The sequence below is a fragment of the Myodes glareolus genome, chromosome 9 (assembly GCF_982192425.1).
Source record: "Myodes glareolus chromosome 9, mMyoGla1.1, whole genome shotgun sequence".
In the NCBI taxonomy this organism is placed as follows: domain Eukaryota; kingdom Metazoa; phylum Chordata; class Mammalia; order Rodentia; family Cricetidae; genus Myodes; species Myodes glareolus.
In genome coordinates, this window is record NC_142034.1 from 25442527 (window position 1) to 25453471 (window position 10945).

The following is a 10945-nucleotide window of genomic DNA, read 5'->3' on the forward strand; positions in this document are numbered from 1 at the left end:
TTGTTTTGTTTTGTTTCCAGAATAAGGCTGGGAATCAAAGTTAATTTTGGGACTTCAGTCATGACTTTTCCTTTTAGAAATAAGTAGAAGAAGGGTGGGCGGTGGTGGCTCAGGCCTATAACTCTAGCACTGGAGAGGCAGTGGCAGGCAGATCTCAGTGAGTTCAAGGTCAGCCTGGTCCATAAAATATTAGGGTGTGTCGTAAAATGAAAGACCATTTGTAAATTAATGTTGGCTTAGAAATTCATTTATAATAACATTTATTTTTAAGACAAAGCCTTGCTGTAAGGCCCAGGCTGGGCTAGGATTTGCTATATAGCCCAGGCTGGTCCCAAACTTACCAACCTCTTGTCTCCACCCCTTAAGTGCTGGGAATAGGACTATGTGTTTATGCGATGACTATTTACTACGAAACAGATACTTCTGTAAGCACTGAGGGTACAAGGATGAAAAGGACATGTTTCTGACCCAAAGGTGCTAGCATTTGACAGTAAAAATACACACACACACACACACACACACACACACACACCGCCAAACGTTGGTAAGGACTAAGACAAAAGCAATCACAATGTTCAAGGAGATACAAGTAGAGCATGGCAGTCCTTTGGAGGCTTGCAGGCAAGGCCACATTTGAGCCTGAAAAGATGACACTCCATGGAGACAGACATGCTCAAAGGCACAGTTGTTTAAAATGACCTAGGATCAACTGGATGTGGTGGAGTGTGCCTGTAAACACAGCACTTGGGAGGCTGAAACAGGAGACCTACTACAAATTCACCGTCAACCTTGTCTACAAAACAAGTACCAGGTTAGACAGGGCTGTGAAGAGGGATCCTGTGTCAAAAATAAAGTGAAGACAACAAAACCACCTCTGAGACGCAGAGTGTTCTGTTGGAATGGAACATTGCTTCAGAACTGTGGTAGCCAGCTGCCTAGGTTTCAGATAGAGGCTGGAGCATGGACAGTCTCCCACCAAATGCAGAAATTCTTACACTATAGCAGCCTGTCACCCACATCTGCCTGGACCCCCTCAATGCCAGGAAACCTAGATCTTTGTGTGCAGCCCATTCTGTTTCTGACTATCTGGTAGTGAGAGAGCCCTCTCTATTCTGATGTGATATTTCCTTCCCTCTTACATATGGTGATCCTCACTGCCCTCTGCAGCATCACAGGGTGAATCTATGTCCTGTTTCTATTAGGTTAAACCAAGTGAAATAGCTATTACTGTAGGTCAGTTGAATACGGGCAATTTCAAATTGTCAACATTCAATAGACAGTTCGGTATTTGAGAGCACCTTAGTTTTCCTTAGGTCACCTTAGTTTTCCTCCTGTATCCTCCTCCCTCTCCAGTGCTGCTGGGATCACAGGCATGTGCCGCGAGGACCAGCTTTTAAAATATTTTATTTTTTGAGACTCATTCTCACATGGACCAGGCTGGCCTTGAACTTGCAATGTAGTTAAGGCTCACCTTGAACCGCTAATACTCACTCTTCACCTCCACATCCCCAGTGCTGAAGTTACACATACCTCACTCACCTCACAAGTCCTGAGAGCTTCCCCACCGTGATCTCTCACTAAACACATCCTACCTTTTCCCTGTCTTTCTTAACTGACAAGGCCAGAGCTGGTCATCACAACACACAGTGCGATTATGATTTCTCTACAGGACATTCTCCTGAAGCCGAGACTGGATTGAGTTTGTTGGCACCTGAACCTTTTCACCTAAAATCTTGTCAAGGAAGTTCAGCTCCTTCCTGCACAACTGATTTTTTTTTAAAAAAAACATAACTGAGTCGGGCGGTGGTGGCGCACACCTTTAATCCCAGCACTCAGGAGGCAGAGGCAGGCGGATCTCTGTGAGTTCGAGTCCAGCCTGGTCTACAAGAGCTAGTTCCAGGACAGGTTCCAAAGCCACAGAGAAACCCTGTCTCGGAAAACCAACCCACCCCGCAACAACAGCAACAACAACAAAAACCATAACTGTAAATCTTGACTTTATCCCTGTTAAATTTCATCTTGTTGATTTTGGCACTTTGTTCTAATCTGTCAAAATGATTTGTCTGCATTGTAAACATATATCAAAACATCACACTGGTCGGTGGTGGCGCATGCCTTTGATCCCAGTACTGGAGAGGCAGAGGCAGGCAGATCTCTGTGAGTTTGAGGCCAAGCCTGGTCTACAGAATGAGTTCCAGGACAGCCAGGGCTACCCAGAGAGACTCTGTTGAGAGAGAGAAAGAGAGAGAGAGAGAGAGAGAGAGAGAACAAATCATCTCATAGTTTGACACGGGAGCCTTCAGATCAGAGATCTCAGAACTCAAGATGAACTATTTCCATATTCTGTAAAATTTGGACTGCAGTGCGGGGAAAGATGATTTAACACAAAGGGTGTGGCCAAAGAGGAATAGATTAGGGGGAAAACCCAGCAGGGCCTGTCTGTTGAGATTCCTGGCTGGTGGTGTGTGCAGTGTTCTCCCTTCCAGAGTGGGTGGGGTAATAGGTTACAGTCACAACTTAAGTGTAAATTTCTTCTCTCAGGCCGAGAGGTGGAGGGAGCTGCAGTAACACCGTCAGGTTCTGTGGCTTTTGGGGGAAAGGGCTGCTCTTCCTCCTGTCACACGTGCTCTGCCTCGGGGAAGAAGAATCCTGGTGTCTGTGGCTTGCCTTGGAGAGAGAGAGGGGGTCGAAAGGCAGTGGGGCGGAAGTCAGGAAGGAGCAGCTTCGGAGATCTTTATTTGGGGGTATAGTTTGCTGAGTCATCCACAGCTTTCAAGCTCATTTTCTTGTCTGCATATTCCTGTACCTTTCCTCCTTATTAATAACATGCTAATACCACCAGTCGGGGCTGATCCCACTAAAGCAATCATTGAGGACCTCCTTGTTGCAAAGAAGTCAGTTTTTTTTTTGTTTGTTTGTTTTGTTTTTTTGACTTTTCAAGACAGGGTTTCTTCCTGTAGCCCTAGCTGTCCCGCAACTCACTCGTTGACTAGGCTGACCTTGAACTCATAGAGATCTCTCTGTACCTGCCTCCTGAGTGCTGGGATTAAAGGTGTGTGCCACCACAGCCCAGCCGAAAAGTTCCTCTTCAGCTATGTAGACCCTCCAGCAATTCTGAGGGAGGCTTTGTGATCATCAGTGCTCATTTCCCCACCAATCCCTGAAAACTGATGTCTGGATTATTCTAGATGTTTGTATTCCAGCTTTCAGCTTTGATGAGGTTCTCCCCTTTGGCTCTTTCAAAAAAACTCTTTTTTTACATCAATTTGTTTATTTAGTGATTGCGCACACACACGTGCGTGCCTCTGTGGGTGGGTGTGCTATCCATGTGTGTATGTGCAGTCCTCACAGTAAGTGTGCGGAGGTCAGAGGACAACTTGTGGAAGTTGGTTCTCAACTTTCACCTTGCTGAGGCAGGATCCCTCGTTTCTGCAGCTGCATCCTCCAGGCTAGCTGACCCTCAAGAGTCTGGATAATTCTATGTGGGCCCTTATCTTACAGTATATGAGTGCTGGGGTAACAGATGTGAACACCCTATGTTTGCATTGTGTGGCTTCCTGTGTGGAAGGGTTTTTACTATGCTGAGCTGTCTCCTTAGCAGTAGAGAGCTTTTTTTTTTTTTTTTGGTTTTTTAGACTGGGTTTCTCTGAGTAGCCGTAGACCAGGCTGGCCTCAAACTCGGAATAGAGACCATTCTTAACCCTAGCAGACATTCTGTTCTTGGACTAGTTTTACTTAGGTCCCTACCAAATTCTAACTTAACTGCCCTAGTTCCTAGTGGTCTCTGCACTATAGTTCAGGCTTTGTCTCAAGCTGACCCACTCAGCCTGTTCTGTTTCTGCTCAGTGACGGGACCTAACATCTTAATGAGCACAGGTTCTGGACTGCTGCAGCCTGTGCCTGAGAACGTGTCAGGTGGGGTCGTAGGCAGAGGAGTGTAGCTTAGGCAAGCCCTTACCCTCTGCAGCAGTGGGGCCTCTGTCTTCTGCTCTCTGGAGAATCTTCCAGACAGGAAACAGTTGGCCTGTCAGTCAGATTCCTGCAGTTTAGCACACTGAAATTTGGTGGGTGCTTGAGGCCAATTCAGGAAAGGCTATTCAGACGTCTATTAAGACCCCACAATGGGCTAGACGTTGCCGTGGTGTTGGGTACAACATAATCAAGTCACATTTTTTTTTAAATGAACGGATTGCCTGGGTTGCTAGCTGCAGGAGTGTGCTAAGTGTCTAAAGAGCTAGAGACTTGAGGGTATTGTTGGAGGAGAGGCAGTCAGAGGAGAAAGGGAGAAGGGAAAATAGGGTAAGATGTTTATCCCTGGGGTTTTTTGATTCTTAGGAACAGTTGAGATTAAAGACCTCAGGAGCACGGGCAGAGGGAGGCACCTTCTGAAGTCTTCTACACAAAGGTGAGTCAAACACCTTGCCTGTTTATCTGGAATGGTGGGAAGAAGGGACGGCGGGAGGGCAAAGAGCAGTCGGGCAGTGTTCCAAGGCTTCTGAGTGTGTTTCTGCGTCTGGGAGTGGTTGTGTGAAATGCTAATTCTGCGATTTCTTGGCAGCTTTTCTGGAAACTGTGATGACAGCTACTGGTGGGAAAAAATCACCAGCAACCACAGTCATTTCCCTGCTGCCAGGTAACTGGCTGGCACCTGAACCACTTCTTATGGCAGACTCCCGTCGACTCGTTTGTTCTCTCTTGCTCATTTGATATAGATAGGGCATTATCGCTGTTTCACATCTCTTGCTTTGGATAGAGAGAAAAGTTCATTTTTTTTTTCTTTTTCCTTTTGAGACAGGGTCTCACTATGTAGCCCAGGTTGGCCTGGAACTTGTTATCTGTAGACCAGGTTAACCTCCCGTTCCCAGAAATATTGCTCTCTTGCCTCTGCCTCCTGAGAGCTGGGGTTATAGTGCACCATCATGTTCCACTAAGAAGTTTGTTTCGTTTTGTTTGTCAAGACAGGGTTTCTCTGTGTAACAGCTTTGCCTATCCTGGAACTCACTTCATAGACCAGGCTGACCTCGAACTCACAGAGATTCACCTGCCTCTGTCCCCTAAGTTCCCAAGGGCTGGAACTAAAAGGAGAAGCTCATTTTCAAAGAGCAGAGAAATGATAAGCCACAGTCTCGATATAAACTAAAGATCTTGTTGAAGAATAAAGAGCCCTGGACAGGAGACCAAGGCCACAAAGAAGACAAAGTTAGTTGGTTAGTTTATTTATTTATTTAATTACTTATTTACTTACTGTATTTTTCTGATACAAGGTTTCTATGTGTAGCTTTGGTTGTCCTGGAACTCATTCTGTAGACCAGGTTGGTCTCAGAGATCTGCTTGCCTCTACCTCCCAACCAAGTGTTGGAATTAAAGGCGTGCACCATTATATCCAGCGACAAAGTTTCCTTTTTTTTTTTTCTTTTTCTTTTTGTTTTTCAAGACAGGGTTTCTCTGTGTAACAGTCCTGGCTGTCCTGCAACTCACTCTATAGACCAGGTTGGTTTTGAACTCACTGAGATCCTCCTGCCTCTTCCTCTCTAGTGCTAGGATTAGACAAACTTTCTTTCTTTTTTTTTTAAGATTTATTTATTTATTATGTACACAATACTGCCTGTGTGTATGTCTGCACTTCAGAAGAGGACACCAGATCTCATTACAGATGGTTGTGAGCCACCATGTAGGTTGCTGGGAATTGAACTCAGGACCTCTGGAGGAACAACCGGTACTCTTACCCTGAGCCATCTCTCCAGCCCCTAGACAAAGTTTCTTTTTTTTAAAAAAAATGTTTTTTAAACTTTTTTTAAACTTTTTTTTGGATGCTTCAGCTGAGATAGCAAGAAAGATGGTTTATTATACACAGGTTACACTTGGCAACAAGTGAGCACAGAACTAGTCCAGAATGCCACGGGTCCAGGGCAAAGGACCAGTAGAGCTGTTTCGGTTGTAACGAAGGCAGTCAAGTCTCTCAGGTGGTCTCTGTGACCTGGTGAGGTTCCAGGCCCACTGAGACTTACCCTAACAACAGCACACACTCCAACAACTTGTACCAGCGTCCTGGCCTTCATCACCCCTTTCTTTGCTCCTTTGGCCTTTGTGTGTGGACAGACTAGTTTACTGGGACCTCTGCCTCACCTTTCTCCTCTTGTGCTTCAGCCTGCGCATTCGCTTCTTGCTCCACTTCGCTCCCATGGCGCAGGAGTTTCAAGGAAGATGGTGCTAAGGCCGGGAGCTGAACTTTTTCTTTTATGTGTACAGGGTTTTGCTTGCATGTATGTCTATGCACAGCATGCGTGCAATGTCTTGGGAGGTCAAAAGAGGGCACTGGTTCTCCTGGAACTAGAGTAACTGGTGGTTGTGAGCTGCTTTGTGGGGGCTGGAAACAGAGCATGGGGCCTTTGGAAGAGCAGCCAGTACTCTTAACTCTTGAGCCATCTCTCCAGCCCCTAAAGTAGATAAAAAACAACAACAACAAGCAACAACAACAAAAACCTTTCCTTTTTCTTTTTTGTTCTTGAGATGGGTTTCACTAGCCTAATCTGGCCTTGAACTCACTAGGTAGTCGAGGCTGGCCCTGAACTCTTCATTTTCCTGCCTCCACCTCCCCAGTGCTGAAATTACTGTGTGACAGAGTTTCTATCGTTAGGTGCGTTCCAACTAGCTTTAGACATGCCAAAGATATCTTTAGGTCATTTATTTGTGTGGCAGGAATTTGTGTACTCCAAGATATTATGGAAAGGAAAAGAAAAGAAGCTGAGCATGGTGACATACACCTGTAATTCCTGCACTGGGGAGGCAGAGGCAGGTGGATCGCTGTGAGTTCTAGGCCAACCTGGTCTACATGAGCTAGTTCCAGGGCAGGCTCCAAAACTACAGAGAAACCATATCAAGGGGCTGGAGAGATGGCTCAGAGGTTAAGTGCACTGCCTGTTCTTCAAAAGGTCCTGAGTTCAATTCCCAGCAACCACATGGTGGCTCACAACCATCTGTAATGGGGTCTGGTGCCCTCTTCTGGCCTGCAGGCATACACACAGACAGAACACTCTATACTTAATAAATAATTTTAAAAAGAAAAGAAAAGAAAAAAAGACTAGGACAGGCCTCAAAAAATGTTTAAACTTCTAAGGAAGTAGTACCTTCTAGAACTTTCTTTTATTGTTTTCTCAAGCTATTCTGTTAAAGTAAACTGTCTGGGCCCCAGATTCTGACTATTGACTCACACAGAGAAGGGCCAAAATAGAACTCAGCTGTTCTACTCCCTCCGATTTTCAATACACACCATGGAAGCATTTAGCTCTGGATTCAAAGCTAGATCACTGACCAGGCATTGTGGCCCATGCCAGTAAACCCGGCACTCAGGGGCTTGAGGCAGGTGGATACAAATTTTGAGGCCAGTCTGAGCTACATACAGTCACCTTGCCTCAAAAGGAGAAAAAAAAATAAAACGAGACCATGTGCACACAGACCAGTTATATTGACATGTGTGCTAGTGAAGAAATATGAATTAAACAGCAAAAGAAAAGGAAGGAAAGGCTTGAAGTGTCGTTCACACCTGTACTCCCAGTACTCGGCAGGTGGAAGGAGGAGGAGCAGGCACTAAAGGCCAGGCTAGGTTACGTAGTGAATTAGAATTTGAGGCCAGCCTGGGCTAAATGAAATCTTATCTCAAAGGGAAAAAAAGCAGAGGATTGTTGTTGGTGGTGCTGGAGAGATGGCTCAGCAGTTAAGAGCCCTTGCTACTCTTGTAGATGACCTGCATTTGGTTTCCGGTACCCACATGATAGCTCATGACCATCTGTATCTTCAGTTCCAGGGGACCTAATGCCCTCCAAAGACACAGACATACATGCAGGCAAAACACTCAAGTACATAAAATAAATTAATACACAACAACAGTAACAAAAATGGTCAGTCATGGTGGCATAAGCCTTTAATATCAGCACTTTGGGTGCAGAGGCAGACTATGGGTTCTAGGCCAGCCTGGTCTACACAGTGAGTTCCAGCCAGGGCTACAAAATAAGACCCCAATCTCAAAAAAGAAGGAGGGAAGAAGGAAAGAAAGAAGAAAAGGATCCACATCTGGAAACAGATGAAAATGCATAATAAAAGACTTGTGAATGCTACAATACATGGAATGCGCAATAATGATATGCCTTGTGGTCGACATGTCACCTTTTAGGAATGCGTAGTTCACTGTGCTGAACCAACTTCAGTGCACAAAGTGCTCACACAGCATTTGTTCAGCTCTGAAAAATGAGTTTGTGGTGTTTTGTCTCGGGCTGTTTATCTTTGACTTTCACTGAGTGAGTCTACATGTCCCATAAAAATAATCAGTACTTCAAAAGGAAAGAGGATTCTGTGTTTTCAGGCTTTCTGGGTATCCATAGCTTCTTTAGACATGAGTCGAAAATGAAAGCAGTGATGAATCTAAAGAAAGAAGGAGAAAGAAGAAACAGAAAATGTGACCATGGAAACAGGCTGGAGGGAATTGTTCATATGCAAGGAGCCCATACAGGTCCTAAAAAAATACTGTAAAAATACTGTAAAAAAATACTGTAGTATATCCAAGGAAAGTCAGTAAGAAGGGCAGACAGCTAAAGCCACTAGCTACTCCTATAAGAGGACCAGAATTAGTTACGAGCATTTACATGGTGGTTCACAACTTCTGTAACTCCATTTCCAGAGGATTCAACACCATCTTTGGGCTTCCAACAGATCTTGCGTGAATGTGGTGTTGGGATACTCTTTTTTTTTTCCTTTCTTTTTTTTTTTTTTTTTTGGTTTTTCGAGACAGGGTTCCTCTGTAGCTTTGGAGCCTCTCCTGAAATTAGCTCTTGTAGACCAGGCTGGCCTTGAACTCACAGAGATCTACCTGCCTCTGCCTCCTAAATGCTGGGATTAAAGGCATGTGCCACCATTGCCTGACCTGGGATAATCTTTTTTTACACTACGTGAAGATGTATCTCTGTTCTAACTCACCTGTCTAAGGCACCTCCTAATTGGTTTAATAAGGAGCTGAATGGCCAATAGCTAGGCAGGAGATGATAGAAGGGACTTCTAGAGAGAGATAGGAATTTAGGAATAAATCTGAAATTGGGAATTCACCAGTCAGACTCAAAGGAAGTCAGAAGCACTTTACTGAGGAAAGGTAATGAACCACATGGCGCAATGTAGATTAATATAAAAGGGTTAACTTGCTTTTTTTGTTTTGTTTATTTGCTTTTTTGAGCCAGGATTTCTCTGTAGCTTTGGAGCCTGTCCTGGAACTAGCTCTTATAGACCAGGCTGGCTTCGAACTCACAGAGATGCACCTCCCTCTGCCTCCCGAATGCTGGGTTTAAAGGCATGAGCCACCACCACCCGGCCAAGGGTTAACTTATGTTTTAAGAGCTAATTGGGAACAAGCTTAAATTAAGTCCAAGCTTTCATAATTAATAAGAAATCTCCATGTCATTATTCAGGAGCTGGCAGTCCAAGAAGGTACCGGTTATAACATGGCGCACATACAGACGAGTCTATACATTAATTTTTTCTATTTGTTTTGGTATTTTCAAACTGTGTTTCTCTGGGTAACAGTCCTTGCTGTTCTGGAAATAGCTCTGTACACCAGGCTGGCCTCGAACTGCCTCTGCCTCCGAAATGCTCTGATTAAAGACCTGCAACACCACCAGTTAACATACAATTTTTGAAGTAAACAAAAAATACCGAAAAAAAAAGGCATGTTTCTTGTTGGTCATCTTCTTGACGTTCAACAATGCCATCAAATCCTTCGTCTCTAGACTCTAGAGCCTCTCAGGGCCTTGATTTCATCTGTAAAGTTGGTTGTTGGACTAGATAATCTCTGAAGTTCTTTCTAGCTCTGAAATTATATATAATTTCTTGGTATGATATGTGTGAGTGTATGATGTGTGTGCATCATTCTAGACTATCAACATTTAAAATTCTTTTTCAGACATCTTACAACTGTCTGTAACTCCAGCTCCAGGGGAATCTGGTGAATTTGAGGGCACCTGCGATCATGTGCACAATCCACATGCAGACACACACGTACCTGTAACTAAAAATACTAAAAATCTTAAAAAAAAAAACCAAAAAAACAAAAGAGCCCAGGTAGTGGTAGTGCATGTCTTTAATCCTAGTACTTGAGAGGCAGAGGCAGGAGAATCACTGTGAGTTCGAGGCCAGCCTGGTCTACAAATTGAGTTCCAGGACAGTCAGGGCTACATAAAGTAACCCTGTCTTGAAAACAACAACAGCAAAACCAACAAACAAAAAAAATCCCGAAAGATTAAAAACAAAGTGAATGAATTAACCATTAAAAAGGGGGAAATATTAACATTCATATATCTGATAAAGCATTTCTATCCAGATAATATAAGGAATAGCTAAAAATCAACAATAAAAGAAAACAATCCATTGAATGGCAAGATTTGAACAAAGACTTCAGAAAGATGAACAATAAGCCCTGAACAGGCACTTCCGGTAATTGCTGTGATTCTCCTTTCAGAATGAGAAACCTTGTCCTCAGCTGTCGGGAAGGCTGCCTGCCAGCAAGAAGCCCTCAACTGTCAGTCCACTATAGTGGTTACCTCAGCTTGGCGAAGATCACTCCCTTTCCTCCTGGTGGCCTGTATCCAAAGACTAATGAACGTGGGTGTATAAAGGCCCAGCCCTTTGCCCGAATTCAGAAAATCTTGAAGGTTATCCAGGTCCATTGCTTTTTAGAGGACCAACTGAGCCCTCTGAGGTATTATAGCTCTCTTCTCCTGTTTCAGACTTTTACACTTTTTCTTTCCTTTCTTTCCTTTTAGACATGGTCTCACTCCAAAGCCCAGGCTGGTCTGGAGCTCACAGATGCCTGCTGCATTCCGCTCTGTGTGTGTGTCTGGAGCAGGGGTGGGGGCAGGACATGCCACACTTGACTGTGAAGATCATAAAATAACCTCAAGTGTCA

The 10945-nt window shown here is 44.3% G+C and overlaps 1 long non-coding RNA gene across 1 annotated transcript; it reads left to right on the forward strand.

Annotated features, from left to right (window-relative positions):
- Positions 1–3569: 3569 nt before the first annotated feature.
- On the forward strand, positions 3570–10945 carry LOC146893272 (uncharacterized). Its single transcript, XR_015003801.2, has 2 exons — positions 3570–4405; positions 10499–10945. It is a non-coding gene; the product is annotated as an uncharacterized LOC146893272 (long non-coding RNA).